Source organism: Schistocerca gregaria, chromosome 2 (assembly GCF_023897955.1).
Source record: "Schistocerca gregaria isolate iqSchGreg1 chromosome 2, iqSchGreg1.2, whole genome shotgun sequence".
NCBI lineage: Eukaryota > Metazoa > Arthropoda > Insecta > Orthoptera > Acrididae > Schistocerca > Schistocerca gregaria.
In genome coordinates, this window is record NC_064921.1 from 37,589,122 (window position 1) to 37,604,932 (window position 15,811).

Below are 15,811 nucleotides of genomic sequence, written 5' to 3' on the forward strand. Positions count from 1 at the left end.
CCTCCGCCACACACCGTCAGGTGGCTTGCGGAGTATGGATGTAGATGTAGATGTAGATGTACATTACAGGCATGCACGGTGGATACAAGCAGAAACAGACACATACAAGATGATAGCACAAATGCCTGAACTGATAATTTTGCAACATGAAGTCACCCAAGCAATTAATTCTACTCACAATTGGAAAGCCCCTGGAAAAGATAAAATAGCAAATTTCTGGCTAAAGTAGTTCACCTCAACACATTCACATCTAACTAAATTATTTAACAGTTACATTGCAGACCCATGAGCATTCCATGATACACTTACACATGGAATAACTTATCTGAAACCTAAAGATCAAGCACACACAGCAGACCCAGCTAAATATCGCCCATAACATGCCTACCAATAATATACAAAACATTAACTTCAGTCATTACACAGAAATTAATGACACATACAACACAGACCAAAATCATAAATGAAGAACAAAAAGGCTGTTGCAAAGGAGCATGAGGATGTAAAGAACAACTGATAATAGATGCAGAGGTGACATATCAAGCTAAAACTAAACAAAGGTCGCTACACTCTGCATACATTGATTACCAAAAAGCTTTTGATAGTGTACCCCACTCATGGTTACTACAAATATTGGAAATATACAAAGTAGATCCTAAATTGATACAGTTCCTAAACATAGTAATGAAAAATTGGAAAACCACACTTAATATCCAAACAAATTCAAATAATATCACATCACAGCCAATACAGATTAAGCGTGGAATATACCAAGGAGACCCATTAATTCCTTTCTGGTTCTGCCTTGCTCTGAATCCACTGTCCAACATGCTAAATAATACAAATTATGGATACAATATTACTGGAACATACCAACACAAAATCACACCTTTGCTATACATGGATGATCTAAAACTACTGGCAGTAACCAATCAACAACTCAAACAATTACTAAAGATAACTGAAGTATTTAGCAATGATATAAATATGGCTTTTGGAACATACAAATGTAAGAAAAATAGCATAGTCAAGGGAAAACACACTAAACAGGAAGATTACATTTTGGATAACCACAGCGACTGCATAGAAGCGATGGAGAAAACAAATGCCTATAAATATCTAGGATACAGACAAAAAATAGGAATAGATGATACAAATATTAAAGAGGAACTAAAAGAAAAATATAGACAAAGACTAACAAAAATACTGATAACATAATTGACAGCAAGAAACAAGACAAAAGCTATAAATACTTATGCTATACCAATACTGACCTACTCATTTGGAGTAGTGAAATGGAGTAACACAGACCTAGAAGCAATACACTTACACGATCACAATGCCACAAATATAGAATGCATCACATACATTCAGCAACTAAAAGATTCTCATTAAGCAGAAAGGAAGGAAGAAGGGGATTTCCGACATAAAAAACCTACATTATGGACAGGTAGACAATTTAAGAAAATTCTTTCTAGAACGAGCAGAAACTAGCAAAATACACAAAGCAATCACTCATATAAATACACTCCTGGTAATGGAAAAAAAGAACGCATCGACACCGGTGTGTCAGACCCGCCATACTTGCTCCGGACACTGCGAGAGGGCTGTACAAGCAATGATAACACGCACGGCACAGCGGACACACCAGGAACCGCGGTGTTGGCCGTCGAATGGCGCTAGCTGCGCAGCATTTGTGCACCGCCACCGTCAGTGTCAGCCAGTTTGCCGTGGCATACGGAGCTCCATCGCAGTCTCTAACACTGGTAGCATGCCGCGACAGCGTGGACGTGAACCGTATGTGCAGTTGACGGACTTTGAGCGAGGGCGTATAGTGGGCATGCGGGAGGCCGGGTGGACGTACCGCCGAATTGCTCAACACGTGGGGCGTGAGGTCTCCACAGTACATCGATGTTGTCGCCAGTGGTCGGCGGAAGGTGCACGTGCCCATCGACCTGGGACCGGACCGCAGCGACGCACGGATGCACGCCAAGACCGTAGGATCCTACGCAGTGCCGTAGGGGACCGCACCGCCACTTCCCAGCAAATTAGCGACACTGTTGCTCCTGCGGTATCGGCGAGGACCATTCGCAACCGTCTCCATGAAGCTGGGATACGGTCCCGCACAAAGGCCGTCTTCCGCTCACGCCCCAACATCGTGCAGCCCGCCTCCAGTGGTGTCGCGACAGGCGTGAATGGAGGAACGAATGGAGACGTGTCGTCTTCAGCGATGAGAGTCGCTTCTGCCTTGGTGCCAATGATGGTCGTATCCGTGTTTGGCGCCGTGCAGGTGAGCGCCACAATCAGGACTGCATACGACCGAGGCACACAGGGCCAACACCCGGCATCATGGTGTGGGGAGCGATCTCCTACACTGGCCGTACACCTCTGGTGATCGTCAAGGGGACACTGAATAGTGCACGGTACATCCAAACCGTCACCGAACCCATCGTTCTACCATTCCTAGACCGGCAAGGGAACTTGCTGTTCCAACAGGACAATGCACGTCCGCATGTATCCCGTGCCACCCAACGTGCTCTAGAAGGTGTAAGTCAACTACCCTGGCCAGCAAGATCTCCGGATCTGTCCCCCATTGAGCATGTTTGGGACTGGATGAAGCGTCGTCTCACGCGTTCTGCACGACCAGCACGAACGTTGGTCCAACTGAGGCGCCAGGTGGAAATGGCATGGCAAGCCGTTCCACAGGACTACATCCAGCATCTCTACAATCGTCTCCATGGGAGAATAGCAGCCTGCATTGCTGCGAAAGGTGGATATACACTGTACTAGTGCCGACATTGTGCATGCTCTGTTGCCTGTGTCTATGTGCCTGTGGTTCTGTCAGTGTGATCATGTGATGTATCTGACCCCAGGAATGTGTCAATAAAGTTTCCCCTTCTTGGGACAATGAATTCACGGTGTTCTTATTTCAATTTCCAGGAGTGTACATCGGCTACACCACTGCAATTTCATAACCACTTCTACAACTCTTTCGATGGCATAACATCAACAGATACGAAGAAAGTAAATTGGATAAAGAAAACACTACATGGCAAGCACCCGTATCATCTAACACAAACACACGTCGATCAAGACGCATCCAGCTCATGGCTAAGAAAACAGGAGAAAAAATTGAAAAATACATCAAACTGGCTGAGGAAGTCAAGGACATGTGGCATCAGGATAAAGTTGACATTATACCAAATATACTATCAACTACAGGAGTCATACCACGCAATATCCACCAGTACATCAATGTAATATAGCTACATCCAAACTTATACATACAACTACAGAAATCCGTAATTATTGATCATTGTTCAATTACCGGAAAGTTCCTAAATGTAATATAACATATACCGTACAGTTAAAAGGAAGTCACGCTTGATCAAGGTCCACGTCACTTCCATTTTTGACCACACATAACGTCTTAGAAAGGAAACAATAATAATAATACTACATGTAGCCAGTAAAGCACAATCATCTTACCGATTGAGCTACAATGGCTACATCTTAGATTATATAACGACAGAATAGTTAAGTAAGAAAAACAAGAAAGATTTGCGATTATGTCTATTTTATTTATATTTCAGCAATGATACATATGGTACATTATATTACCAAGAACAACAACTGATTAATTTTTAGAGTATTTACCAAATAACGGCCAGCCGTTGTGGCCGAGCGGTTCTAGGTGCTTCAGTCTGGAACCGCGCGACCGCTACGGTCGCAGATTCGAATCCTGCCTCGGGCATGGATGTGTGTGATGTCCTTAGGTTAGTTAGGTTTAAGTAGTTATAGGGGACTGATGACGTCAGATGTTCAGTCTGATAGCGCTCAGAGCCATTTTTTAAATCAAATAACTGTTTCTTGTATGCAGTAAATTCAGTATGTATTTCTCTCAAACTGATGGAAGTTTCTTTAGCTTTTTACTTTGACACCAAATTGATGTACTGATCTACATGCCCACTGTACATACAGAGATAGTTCAAGATATCTTTATATACACAAGGCAGCCCACGGTTCAGTCTATCGAGGACAAGGTATAGTGGTGACCATAGGCCAAACAAGTATGTAACGGTGGAGTGTTGCAGATAGCTGTTAAGTGATACGTTGAAGTGAAGTGCAGTAATTGGCAGCCTCTCGCTGTGTCCTCGCAGTAACACCGGAATGTTCTCGGACGGTACATACACTGGACGCCAGTGCTGACCTGCACCGCGTGCTGTGGGGCTCCCGCCACTCGCCTTCTCAGAGTCAGCCTCTTCACTTCCAGCTCGTTGTCCTGCTCTGGCGCGTGAGCTGTGTGCTACAGGATCCCACAGCGCTGCTATCGCTGCTGGTCCGACAGGCCAGCGTTCGCTGCGAGTCCCGATTTGGTGATGGTGGCAGTTGGTGGTCCAGGCACCCCAGGTCGCTTAATGAAGAATAAGAACAAAAAACGACAAGAATCCACAGATAATGACACAGAGTTGAATACAGAAAGGGAAGTGCTACGTGTAGTAATAGTAGCAAAGACAAAATATGAGTATTTACTTTTACACTTCTTCTGCAACGGAGAGGTAGATGAGGATCTCGACTGCTGGCTGTGCTTCATCCTTCTTCCTCCTCTTCTTCTTCTTCTTCTTCTTCTTCCAGAGAATGACTGCAACTGGGAGCGGCGAGCTATCGCGCTCGCCTTGTATCTCCTACATCACGATCGCATGACCAGAAATTAGTTATTTATTGACTTGAGCAGTATTTCTGGAACGCTTCCCAATCAGCCATATGACCTGAAGGAAAGAGTTGCCATGTGCGTCGGTATTCCGCAGGCACTTGCTGGACAAGTGCTGTTTGCTCTGTGGTTCGGTCCGGCCAGGTGAGTGGCGGGGCCCGAGCGGACACCTGCGTGCAGCGGGCTGGCCGCTTCTCAGGCTCCCGCTCTGCCCTGCCCTGAGCCTGGGCAGCCCGCACGGGTGGCGATCCGCGCTGTCCAGGGGACGAGGGAGGGCTGACGGTGCGTGCTTCGCGAGCAAAAGTACTTGTTGTCACTGTTTCGTGACATTACTTCTTGCGTCATTAGAATAAAAAATGCGACCGATTTAATTACTTCTTTCCGAGACCTGCATCTTCCCAAACAGCAAGAAATTATGAACCAGAGAGGTCTATCTCCTGAAAACAGAATTTTTTATTAATAAACATTATACCTTCTGCTGTGTAATTGAATTTCCTGTCAAGACATCCTTCCGCCCCACCAGAGCCATCAATTTTCTGGTAAGGGGGGGGGGGAGACGAGAGGAAAGACGGGGGAGGACAGTTTATCAGAGTGGAAGGGGTTAATTAACTGATCGATTTAAGTAATGAAATAAGTAGAGTGGGGGGCCTGAACGTGTACCTGTATCAGTGAGGGGGAGGGGGCTGGAGGTTTCCAGAGGGGTTGGGAAGAGGAGGAGGAGGGGGGAGGGGTGGGGGAACAATAGGTTACGAACCTGTCAATCAACAAGGAGGATTATCCCTAAGGAGTCACAATCATAAGAGAACGGCAGGTTTGCCCCTGAGTGCATATTGTCCCTGGTGCAGGCAACCGACACTTTGTGTCCTTGTTGCCGCGGCTCCATTGTGCACGTACCACGTTCCTCTGTGTCTCACAATGATGGTAGGCCACACATCAATTTTTAGCTAATACAGGCGGGGATTAATCAAAAAGTTTACATTTATGCCGATTAGGACAATGTCTGCTGCTGAAGTAAGCGACGGCTGGTAACTACACACCCGCAGTTATCTAGCAAACGGTTCGTTTGGCATGGCCCATGTTTACTCATCATTTTTTGGTTTTACTGTCACATACTTTGAGACATGTCAGTTTTTGCTATTAGTTGTTATCCAATGTGTATAAAGTATATAATAACAACTTTTTCACTAAAATCTTTTAAAGATCTCAGGAATTACCTGATATGGAAATGCATCGCTTACTCTTTTAATATTTAGCGCTGGTATAAGATTCAGAATTATTTGCTCAGAGCAGACTGTCGTTCTAGTAGTTATTTTACAAGATGAAAGCAATCCGCTTTGTACGGTCACTAGACTTCATTTATTTTTAAACATCTTATCAGGAGCCCAAAGAAAGGCAACTTAGGCCTCAGGGATGAGAGGACGATGGGAGGGGGGGGGGGGGGGGGGGTAGGGAGGAAGGGTGGTGTGTCTCTTGTTCTGGAACCGGCCTCGCCTCCAGGAAACATTGCAGCTGCAGCAGTGCCGGCGATCAGGAAGAGAGAGAGAAGCAGGTGGCGCCGCAGAGAACGTGCCCCGGCGTTCTGTCTGGCCCCCTTCCCTCCCCCCCCCCCCCCCCCCCCCCCCCCTCAAAACTCTGCGCTGGAATGGACTGGTTACGTAACTTTAATAACCTACTGGTCGCCACAACCGCCGGTTTCGGGCGAAACTGGGATGCAAACGAGTTGCGAAGCCTCATATGCCGAACTAGCAAACACGCAAATTTCCTATACACATGGGGTTTGTGTCATTCTGAGAAAGAAGTAACTGTTGTCAGATGATTTCCTGAAACTTGTCATACAGACTCACAGTGCACGGTGATTTACTGGTGCTCGGCCTGATAAAGCAGACTACGTGCGGCTTCAAGCAGACTGTGAGTACAGCGACACGTGGCCAGAGTGTGTGGCTGGGTCCGCCAGCAGTGCGCGCCCACCTACCTGGCTGCGCAGTGCAGTGCAGTGCGGTGCGGACCAGTGTCAGGCACAGTGTTCTAGAGGTTCCGAACATAGCCTAACTCATACGAATAACTGGCTATTGAGAAGTAGCAGTTGCTGCGATAACCACTCATCCAATCCTAGCAGTTATTTCAGTAACTGCCGACAGTGCCTCGCACCATCTGTTTACTGAACATCGTAGTACGCTTTCGCGTCAACTCATCTGTTGATGCAACTGTGTACTATTTCGTGCGCTTTCAGTACTTTCAGCATCATCAATTAAATAAAGTTAATGTCAGAGCTGTGGCTTATAGGAGCGAGAGTAAAGGCATTCCCTCGAGTCACCGCTCTGTGCGTCAGTTTAGTTAGGGCAGGCAGTACAAATAGTTACCGTAAGGAATTGCAGCGACTATGGAAATAACGGTTAGCGTTCGGTATTTTTCTCTGGCAGTTATCGTTTTCGCTTCAGTTCCTGTTCTCTGGCAGGTAACGTGCAACCACTACAGATCACGTGGAAGTTGCTCCTGACTCCAGAACCCGATGATATTTCCAGAGAGGGTAGTTTCTGGAGTGAACAAAATACTTTCATACTGCTACGGAAATAACCGCTGCCCATCGGGGGATTCCAGAGAGTTGGCGAAAAACAGGATTCTATTCTCTCGGTTTCTTGTAGTTCCGGAACAGTTGTCGCTACCTTTCCGGTCATTGGTTACGTTAGAGGGTATAGACTTTCGTGTCGTGTTCTTGTTTTTCTCTGTTGCCACTAGGCTAGTGCTACTAACAAGTCTTATACTTCGAGAGACATGAAATATTTTCAAGGGTATGCAACATGTTAATATTTTGCGGGGGGGGGGGGGGTTACACTTACTGAAATATTTGAATACTGTAGATGATCTAAAAACAGAAAACAATAGAGTATCTTCTCAAAGTATACCTTACCCCTACTGCTTAGTGGCATCATTATGATGAAAAAGTGCTGGTGCTGTATCGGATCAATCTCATTAAAGCGTATCTTATCAACCTGAGTACAAAAAAACTTGTGCACTGTGGTGAAGCACAGCTTTGTGACTTTACTAAGAGAACGAGTTTTCTCAATTTATACACATTCATTCCACATGGACTTCTTTTATTTAATTAGTTTTGGGCCATTGACTTTAAAAGATTTTCTACGTAATATTGAGCACATGAATTTTATACAGGAAAATTATACAATCGAATATCGGCACTTTAGACACATGTGTGGCAAATTAACCATTTGTTGGAGGCATATTTGCAACGAATACTGGTAAGCTTGCAACAATGATCAGATCAGTTGGTTTGTCAGTGGCATTTAAATAAAAGTATCGATTGACTTATATTAGGGCCTACTGGTGCTTGTGTATCTTACCTGAACGTTTTTAAATAATGTATGCTTTTTTGTTTTCAAAGTGCTCAAGTCAGTTCATTTTCAATTATGTTAAGCAACATTAAAAAAACTGTGTCAGATGCACTCATTGCTATGTTAAGGTTTGTTATAAGCAAAACTTAGCCCTTCATTTTGAGTGCTCACCTGTCTCGTTCATGAATTAGTCTGTTACACATTCAGACAGTTAGCTGTCACGACATTAGATTGTAGAAACAAAAAAAGTCAAAGCAGGCAGACGGCATTGACAGATGAAATGTTTATTGCTGCCTCGTGTGTATGACAGAAGTGAAAAAAAAGCAAGACATGGATCGACAGGAAAAGTATTCCACAGAACATCGAATTTTGTTATTGAGAAATTTCAGAAAACGTAATGCAAATTCGTATTCCTAACATCAATACTATTAATTCACACTCTCACAATCTGGATACCCAAAGAATAATCATATAAACAGAGTAAAACCGGTATCGTAATGACGTCTGAGGCGTTTAAATCTGTTACCCTTACGAGGTCAACACAACCAATCATCCACTGGAATTCCGTGTATAATAATGCTAAATGTAAGAGACACACAACAAAGTGAACGCTTGGAGAAATATCGCTCAGTCATTCACACATCAGAAAATTAAGAGCCTCACAGTTGCTGAAGAAATCCAGCTGTTTTCCAAATCTGACATAAAACTTGGATTAACGTAATCACGCCTTCCTCGATCGTACAGAAGTAAACGAATCTATCACGTTACTTACATTTTTGTGTTTTATTACAAGGCTGTACACTTATTCTATTAACTGAACACCACACGAAATTAAGCTTGGAATTTTACCTTCAGTATTCAGCTTACGTATTTGTTCACACTTGAAAAAGAACGGTTTTAATGTTTCACTTAAACAGTGTTGTGGCGAAGTTCCGCGTACTTTTTGTCGCAGCTGCGAGGATAAATATTTCTAATAGCGATCAACAGCCAACATACACATAATATGAAACCCCAATAATCGCCCAAACATCAACTGAAATGTACCGCAAAGATAATTAGGTAAGGTCGTGGCACGATTCGTACGACATTCCTGCCACTTTGCACTACTCGCAGTTTAATCATACTGATAACCAAACTGATGGAGTCCACCTACTTCGTAATTCAACTGTAACCCAGACTTGAGTATTCGGTAGTGAAAAATAACTGACAGTTATTTATAACCGTTAAAAATAACTGTAACAGTGACAGCGGTTATTGCAGAGTACCCACCGGCCCACCTCCAGTGAGTGTTCCGTGCAGCGCTCCTGTGGCGTCTCCTCGCTTCTGAGTGGCTGGTCGGCTAGTCGGCACGTCTCTCTGTCTCTCTCTCGCCTTTGTGGAGCACCTCACTTGCTGTTGCGCTACATCCCCAGTCACTGTGCTGTCAGACACAGCCGCCAACACTGTCCCTTTCCAGAACGGTTACAGACAAAGCTGCGAGTATAGAAAACTGCAGACCTCGCAAATGTTACGAGGTCTCCACTGCGGCGCCTTGGGTCGTCCGACCCCGGACCCACTGCCACGAAACCTGCCCACTTCCGTCGTCTTCGTCTAGAGGCAGTTCGCAATCGCACAGACCCGTTGCGACCAGTTCCTTTCAAGGTCGACGCTCTTACCACCTGTCTGACTAAAACTTTAATCTTCCGGTGACTCTTTCGTACACTTCAGACTCCAGAAAATTTCTGCACACGCTGCTGGATTAGCATCTGTGGGAGAGAGGGTGTGGCGGAGCCCCGCAGTTGCTTCCCACGCTAGTGCAATGGGTGTGCGCGGAACGGGTGTGTGCTCTCGAAAGGTGGAACAGCTGTGCGAGTAGTACTGAGGCGAAAGACAGATGTGCCGGTTGCAGACTTGTTAGCGACAGATAAAGAAGTTGCTAACGGTTCGATTCTTCTCACACTTTGCTGCATAATGAGTATTTTGTTGTGGATTGTGTACAAATGTTGCTGTAGTCGAACTCGTCTGATATGAATTAGGCAGTACCCGGTTCGTTTACGGAACCAGTGACTGAGAACGCAGACAGATCCAGAAGGATCCAGATAGCTTCATCCACTACGCACTGACAAAACGGAGTTGTAAACTTTATGGTACACGCACATCCTTCAGTACAGTGTGAAGCGTAACTACGACAAACGTTTTTAATAGATTTCCGTAAAGAGTTTGAGACAAATCGCAGGTTTTAGAATTTTCCTCACTGGCAGGTTTCTAGTTCCTGCCGGAATGCTCTCGGGGAACTTAGTTTTCTATTATAGAAAAAGTTACTTACAGAAATAAACTGAAAAGTAGGAAAATGAAATAAGAAAACAAAGAATTTTTTTAAAAATGTAAAAATTAACTATGACGTCATAGTAGTAGTTGATTTTTTTTTATGTAGGGCAGTTTAGAGCATCGGCTGTACGGAGAACAAAAGAAGTAAGCACTGCAGTGGAGCTGGAAAATTAAACATAATTTTCACACCTAAGTTTCGAATATGCACGAAACGGATAGGTGCAGCTTCTCACATGCAGCAGTGCTATTTTAGAGTCTAAAGGGAAAACAGTTCAAAAAAGTTAGTATTCGTCAGGAAGCAAAGGAGACAGGGCATGTTGGGAAATTCCTGGACAGACACGAAAAAGAAAAGTATCTGGAAACAGGATGAACAGGTTAACTCAGTGCAACCGTAACGAAAACACACTGGGGTGGGCGGGTGGGAGGTAGCCAGGTGACGTCACAAGGCAGAGCGCAGGCGGGCCGAGGCACCCCTCGACTTGCAGTGTCTCCCCCAGGGCGACGTAGCTGCTGCCAGCAGCTGCCCACAAACTTACTCCTCACTAAGTTTAGTGACTCCGATGACGAGTGGATCCCGTGTCTTAAAACAGTTCCCGACGGTTTATCTTTCTACTCGTATTTCACTGCCTTTACAACACTAGTGTGTGGCACGTGCAACACAGCACACGGCAGCGGCACCGCGGGCTCCACACCTTGCCGCACAGTCGCACTGCCCAGTTTTTAGAAGTGGGCTGGGGAGGGGCATTAGTCGTCAGCAATCTGCAGTTGAGAGCAGTGTCGTACATTAGTTTTACGCAGCCACCACTGGACTCACCTTTTGCGGGCCAGCTCTGCCGGAAAGCTCGAGGAAACACGGGCGCCCCGCCAGCGGCTCGCCGGACCTGTGGACAGCCAGACCACACTGCGTTACATTACATCACATTACAACTCACAGGCATCTGCTCATCTAGTAGTCTCCGGGACAAACACTGCTGTGTGTGCTAGCCTGTAATGAACAAGCCTCTTCACCTCTCAAGAACTTGATCCATACCAACTGATCCCTGCCAGCAAGATTTAGTCTCCGCGGGCAACTTTTCCACCCCACGCTTCTATTCTGTCCTCCTCATCTCGGCCGGACTACTCGTCGCTTACGAGTTCACTCGGACACAACGCCACACTGCAAACACATTCACAAAAATATGTCCTTACTTTTAAATTTACACGATGCAGTCACATTAAACTGATAGTCGGCTATCTCCGACGTCAACGTCCAATAACCCCTCACAGCAGTGGAGGGTACATAAAAAGTGTCATGAGGACTAGGAAAAGAATGCTTTCGTTCTCGTAATGCGGAAACACAGTGATTTATCTAACGTCGACTTTCGGGCCGAGGGTGGAAGCATTCGTTAATTGTTCGCGTGTTGCCGCGGTCAAACTGTACGCTGCGCGGCAAAACGGGTCGAACCGAAACCGGCACCGGTGCATCGAGGGCCACAGATTAGGCGTGGTGTGGCGGTGTCCATAGGCGAGCGTACAAGCGCCTGCGGGGCAACTGACCGCGGGCCTGCCAACACCGGCCCTCAGCGGACGCGTTCGCAGCCGGCGCCTGGTCCGCGCAGCCGTGCTCGCGCCATCAGCGCCAGTACCGCAGCAGTGTGTGGCGACCGCTGGCCTTTCCGGACGAACCACGCTGTGTGCTGCATCGCCGTGGCCGTGTGCGCCCCTGCAGCAATTCTCGGAAGGGGCCAGGCCGGAGCAGGCAGCGTTACGATCGGCGGTGTGTTTCTGTCGTATTTCCTCAGCGATCTGGTCATTCTGGACGGCACACTTAATCACCGTAAGTATGCGTCTCTCCCTGCGGAACACGTACAGTTTCTTTTTCCTCGGCACGATGACTCGGAGAAACAGGGCGATGCAACGTGTCACACAGCTCGCATCCTACTGTACCACTTCACTGGTCACAAACACCCCCCCCCCCCTCGGATTTAAACCCAGTCGAGAATCTGTGGCCCAACTCGGCACCTCAGCCGAGCTCTTCGTGCCACGGACCCTCATCCGGCCGCGGCGTCGGTGCCGTCGAGAACCTCACCGACACTGCTGCTGCACGCGTCGCAGCGCCTCTCCACCACCGGACAGACGGATAAAACGATACTCCCAATGGCAAATCTCCTGACAGACTGCAGCACCTTCATTAAACCCGTGGGACAGTCATGCTCAAGGAGGGGTGAAGCGACAGACTGGAAACAAATTCACAAGGATTTCGTAAGGACGTACGGGGCGTCTTGCTCTGACTCTAGAGAGGTAGGACAAAAACTTACGTCTATACAAAATATCCACCAACAACATGAAACTTGCTCAACTAAATTAGACGAGAAGTGCCTTAGTGTGGGCAGAGCTTATTAAACTAAGAGGAGGAATCAGCTAACGTATTTTGCCCACAAAAATCATACATTCGCAATGGGAAAATACGTGGCAATAGAATGTAAGCACAGGTTCCACGCGAGCAAAGGCAGCACTCGTGGCGACAAAAGCACAAATAACACCGCGGAACACCGAAAACACAGTAACAATACAAGTCACACTAGGCAGGGAACACGGCGTAATCTCTTCCATGTATGCTTAACGTTTACTCGAGATAGGACCATTCACAAATAAAATAAGAGGGATAACAAAGGTCGACGGAGGCAATCGCTTACTAATACACATCGACGTCATTGCACACTTGATGCTCCGACATGCCAACAGACCGAACGCCAGAGGGCAGAACGTTGCAGACACAATAAACGAATGAAACCTTTTCGTGGTGAACACAGCGGAACAACCGCCGACCTCTGTGGATATTCAGTTGGAACCAGTAACTTTGACATTATTCTCGCAAATGAAAAACAAGACGCACACACCGTAAACTTGCACGTCCTAGACAGTCACAAATGTGATCAGAACGTGATAGTAACAAATCACAGCAACCGCTAGTGACACACACACACACACACACACACACACACACACACACACACACACACCACGGGTGCTGCTACACAAGGCAAACTGAAAAACTCAGAGAGGAGATCATTAACTTTCGCTGATTTCAGAGTTTACACACTGACACGTATACTATATAAATCGCAGTCAGCTGCCATACCGACAGGAAACGGAAACAGGGAATGCCATGGTTCACAATGTTGACAAGACTCCAGAAATACTCTGCATCAAAGGCCAAAAACAGCACAAGAACGGGGAATCAGACTCCAAATCTGTCGCGACGCTTAAGACAGGCATAAAATCGAACCTAACAGGTTGACTGGGACAACTTCGTGTGGACACAGAAAATAACACTTAGACGATGTGACAAACCCACTAAAGAGACAGTCTACATTACACTTGTCCGTCCTCTGCTGGAATATTTCTGCGCGGTAAGAGATCCTTACCAGGTAAGATTGACAGAGGAAATCGAAAAAGTGCAAAGAAGAGCGGCTCTTTTCGTGTTATCGCGCAATAGGGGTGAGAGTGTCACTGATATGATACGCGAGTTGTAGTTGCTGTCACTGAAACAAAGGCGATTTTCTTTGCGGCGAGATCTATTTACGAAATTTCAATCACCAACATTCTCTTCGGAATGTGAAAATATTTTGTTGAGACCCACCTACGTAGGGAGAAATGATCAACATAATAAAATAAGAGAAATCAACAGTTGGAACGGAAAGATTTAAGTGATTCTTTTTCGCACGCGCCATTCGAGAGTGGAATGGTAGAGAAGCAGCATGAAAATGGTTCGATGAACGGTCTACCAGGCACTTGAGTGTGAATTGCAGAGTAACCATGTAGAAGTAGATGTAGAATCTTGCGTCTGCACCAACATGGAGCGTGCGAGAGAAGCTGAGTGGTCCACCTCGGCCAGATGGCTCAGCATAATGTTTCGACTTCTCAAATAGGCTAACTATACATACCCTCATAGCCGTCTCAATTGTATTCTACAGGCTCCAGTCAATACTCAAAAGCGTCTTTCGAATACACGAAACCTGGTACCTCAATATACCAAACGCACACTCCACTATTCAACTAGCACGACAAAGCCTTTAGGTAAAAACTTTACTTTCCTCATTATTAGTGATTTTACATTTTGGGAAAGGTCATAAAGTCTTTTATTAACGGAAATGCCCCATCACCTACGAAGAGATAACGACTTTCATTTTGTGGTCCAGAAAGTGCTTTACCTCCCGGTATAGTTAGCGCAGTCCTATCAGTCGGCTGTTTTCCCAACAATGAATGAGTAAAAAAGGTTTGCGTCACTAACAGGCACACTGACTGCACGTCCACACAAGTTAATTTGTATTGAGCATCGGCAATAGTCGTTAAGGCTACGGAGCAATGCCGTTAAGAGCCGAAATAAGAGGAACACGGCAAAAGAGGTTCTCTCACTGCAAAGCATCTTCAGTTTAATTTCACTTTCTGTCAAACTGCCAGTTTCCCCTACAAGTAAAAATTAAACGCTGAAAGGAGAACACAAACCGAGACTTAGAACTCACGGGATGGATAGGCCTATTTGTCTCATTTCAGTTCTTATTATCCCTAACAAGGGAAGCCCCCAGCACGCTCCCTCAGATTTAGTAGTAAAATGGGCCAGTGTATAGACCGTTGAAAAAAAAAATCAAGGATGAAAACAGGAAGGTGTACTAAACTGTGAAAAAAAGAAGCAAAATAGAAACAGTGAACCATCCAAGCTGAAGGTATACAACATTGAGAGGATAGCGAGACCTACGAGGTCGTGGATGTATCGTCACAGTGTTGTACTACCAAACAACCCACCCTCGTTCAAATCTGGCCCGTGCCCTTTTTTTTCTCTCTCTCCACAAAACTGTGAACTTTCTGTCCGGTCATTGACGTGTCCGTCCTCCTTCCGTAGTCTTGACAATTGTGATACTACACGTTGGTTAGAGAATATGAGTCATGTGGTAACAATATATTACCGTCGCAAGTAAATGTGTTGGATAGTGAGAGCAGGCGAGATGCTGCATAGACCTCTCACAGAAATGAAAACAACAAAAAAGGGGGTGTGAACTATGTTACAACAAAGGAATTTAACAGTTGTAACTTCCAAAATGGAACGCAAGAGCCATACCATGTAGTAATTGTGTAGAACAAGTAGCAAGTACGTACATCTGGAGGTCCCTTCCTTTCACCTGACTGTTGCAAACAGACGTTACACCACTACACAGACACAATTTTGAATAAAGCGAACAGAGACGTCTATGACCAGGGGGACAGTTCATAACTTTGTGAAAAAAGAGGTACGAGGGAGATTTGAACATGGACCTCTTACCTCGGAACCCCACACAGTGGCCACACAACCGCAACGCCGTGGCTGTTGAAAATTGCTCGATGTTGCACACTTCTTGAGCTTGGGCCCTTCGCCGTTTCTGTTTCGCTTCCTTTTTCACAGTTCAGAACACCTTGCTGTTTTCATGCC

General features: G+C 45.8%; 1 protein-coding gene across 1 annotated transcript in view; it reads right to left on the minus strand.

Moving 5' to 3' along the window:
• The window catches only part of LOC126336273 (uncharacterized), a 737,143-nt gene that overhangs the window by 618,422 nt on the left and 102,910 nt on the right, over positions 1-15,811 (minus strand). Inside the window, exon 2 of the mRNA XM_049999768.1 lies at positions 11,180-11,246. The gene's annotated coding sequence lies outside the window, so the exon portion shown is untranslated. The remainder of the gene's footprint in view (positions 1-11,179; positions 11,247-15,811) is intronic.